The 3,194-nt window shown below is 45.0% G+C and overlaps 1 pseudogene; it reads left to right on the top strand.

The window, feature by feature from the left end:
- Window positions 1-947: 947 nt before the first annotated feature.
- On the top strand, window positions 948-1,008 carry LOC129052829 (U6 spliceosomal RNA; annotated as a pseudogene).
- The last annotated feature ends 2,186 nt before the right edge of the window (window positions 1,009-3,194 follow it).

Here is a 3,194-nt window from a genome sequence, read left to right as displayed (position 1 = left end):
CAGGGATGGGTACAATGACAGGTTGGCAAGTGTGGTGGGGCAGACAGTGGAGTGGGCGGCTGGAGGGAGGAGGAGGAGATGCTCAGAGAGCAAAAGGATACAAGTTCAAAGCAGAGTTTTGCCTCAAGCAGGGCTCAGAAATGTGTACCTGCGGAACTGGGACAGGTCACCGGGGGATTAAGAGAGAATCAAGCGTCAGTTACAACCTCCCTGAGTGCAGCCTGGTGCCTCATGACTGAGGCCTGCTGGCCTCGGCCTGAATGCTGACCCTTCCCCTGGTGTCGGGAGGCAGAGGGGTTTTGATGGGGCCACACACCCCCAGCACCAGCAAGGGGACCCCCAGGGAGCCACTGCCCATCTCAGCGTGTGAATCAGGAGGAGTCAGGGCTGAATGCTCTCGTAGGCCATTCCAGCTTTAAGGTTCTGTGATTCTGGGTCAGAGATATTATATATATATATATATATATATATATTTTTTTTTTTTTTTTTTTTGAGACAGGGTCTCACTCTCACCCAGGCTGGAGTGCAGGGGTGTGATCACAACTCACAGCAACCTCGACCTCCCAGGCTCAGGTGATCTTTCCCAGTCGGTTTCCCGAGTAGCTGGGACCACAGGCAGGCAGCACTACACCCAGAAAATTTTTGTATTTTTTGCAGAGATGGGCTTTTGCCATGTTGCCCAGGCTGGTCTTGAACTCCTGAGCTCAAGTGATCCACTCCCTTTGGCCTCTCAAAGTGCTGAGATTACAGGCATGAGCCACTGCATCCGGCTGAAATTTAATACTCGTCGATTATTTTCACTCAAGACCTAGGGGTAATTATAGGCTAAGGGTGACTCCCCCGCAAAAATCAAAGTATCAGGCAAGTAAAACGGAATGATTTACCCTCAGAGTTCAGCATCAGGCAACATCACTAGTGGAAAATTTTTTAAAGAAATCTGTCTCGGAGTGCTCACTTCGGCAGCACGTATACTGAAATTGGAATGATACAGAGAAGATTAGCATGACCTTCCAAAAAAGAATAAACAAATAAATCTGTCTGCAAAAGCAAATCAGATGGAAAATGTGGCCTCAATCATTCATGAGAGACTGAATGAAAGACTACCCAGGAGGGAACCTCTAGGACCCACCTTGCCAGTGCTTGACATAGTAGATGCTCAATAAGTTTGTTTTTTGAGACAGGGTCTTACTCTGTTGCCCCAGCTGGAGTGCAGTGGCACCATCACAGCTCACTGCAGCCTTGAACTCCTGGGCTCAAGTGATACTCCCACTTCTCAACCTCCTGAGTAGCTGGAACTACAAGCACATTCCACCACACCTGGCTAATTTTTTTTCTTTTTCTTTTTTTTTTTTTTTTTTAGACAGAGTTTCACTCTTCTTGCCCAGGCTAGAGTGCAATGGCACAATCTCAGCTCACTGCAACCTCCGCCTCCTGGGTACAAGCGATTCTCCTGCCTCAGCTTCCTGAGTAGCTGGGATTACAGGCACCTGCCACCATGCCCGGCTAATTTTTTTGTATTTTTAGTAGAGACGGGGTTTCCCCATGTTGGCCAGGCTGGTCTCAAACTCCTGACCTCAGGTGATCCGCCCGCTTTGGCCTCCCAAAGTGCTGGGATTATAGGCATGAGCCACCATGCCCAGCCTCTAATTTTTGTATTTTCTGTAGAGATGGGATTTCACTATGTTGCCCAGGCTGGTCTCAATAACTGTTTTGTTTTTTTTAAGTATATGGACATACATAAAATATACCTAAACTACTGTGTTCATCAGAGATTGCTAGTTGCCATCCAAAACCATTCTCCTTTCTTCCATCTTCACTGAACCCCCACTTTTTATTTGAGCATATGCACCCCCAGAATAAAAATTACTTTTCTTAGTCAGAAGTAACATATGATCATATGACCAAGTTCTGACTAATGAGATGTAAGTGGCAGTATCCCATGGCAGCTTCCAAAAGTTTTCCATAAAAGACAGCCGCTCATGTCCTTTCCCTTCCTCCTTCCTTCTGGCTGGAATGTTTGTGTGATGACTGGACCTGTGCAACCATATTGGACCAGGAGGCAACCATATGAATTGAGATCATGCACAGCAACATAGAAGAATCCGGGTGTCTGAGGACTCTATGGAGTAGACTCACAATTCTGGCCCTGGACTACCTACTGCCAGACTTTTATAGGAAAGAGAAATATATTTATATCTTGTCACTAACAATGTCTCTTACTCACAGCCGCATCTAATCCAAACTGATGTACCATGCCATTAGGGATTACAATATCCCTAATCATCTCACACTTTTCCAATAAAACACAAATAAATGTACCCCTGGCCATAAGATTATACATTATCATAGCTAGCATTCATTCCTCCTTACTACAGACCAGATACTGTTATGATAGTAACTCACTGGCTCTAAACAACAAATTATGATTATTATCATTTCCTACTTGGCAAATGACGAAACCAAGACACAAAGAGATTTGATAATTTGCCGAAGGTTCTATGGCTAGTAAATGGTTGAGCTGGGATTAAAACACCATTTCTCATGCGCATGTGAGGATTCAATGAGGGTGCACACTTTCTGCTTTATTCACTCACCTGTACCCACTGACTAGAACAGTGCCTCAGGAGTGTTTACTTACCAAATAAATGCCACAGCAATAATGCCCATTGTCAAAAAATGATAAAAATGAAGAAATACAGACAAACTATTTTCCTATAAGAACGAAAGAGAAAATTTGAGGCTCATCTTGAGTTCTGCCTACAGCTATAGAACTGGGTATTAGTGAGCACAAGACAATTGTTTGCACTCTAAATGCCAAAATACTGTACGCTGAGCTTCCCTGGAACCTGAGAGCTCAACCATGTGAAAATGAAGCCGGATTTTCCTATAATCAAGTTTTAGTTTTGTTTTGAGCCCCTATTTTCTCCCAAGAGCAAATAATCTTGTTATTTCCATACCAACTCCATTAAATGGTTAACGATGAAGTTGTTTCAGGATTTAAATTCAGATATTCCCCCACCCTCACCCTGCTGTGCCCTGAGGATGTGTGGAGACTCTGGGAGACTCAGGCAATGCTGCAAGTTTAGGGAGCGGGTAGGTGATGGCCTCAGTCCACCTCTGCCTGCATTGCCCTTCTGCAGGGGCTTCATCCCCTGCCTCCGAATCTTTCTACTCTGGAGGCTGAGGCAGGAGGA

This window comes from Pongo abelii, chromosome 1 (assembly GCF_028885655.2).
Source record: "Pongo abelii isolate AG06213 chromosome 1, NHGRI_mPonAbe1-v2.0_pri, whole genome shotgun sequence".
NCBI lineage: Eukaryota > Metazoa > Chordata > Mammalia > Primates > Hominidae > Pongo > Pongo abelii.
This window is presented reverse-complemented; position numbering and strand designations above follow the sequence as displayed.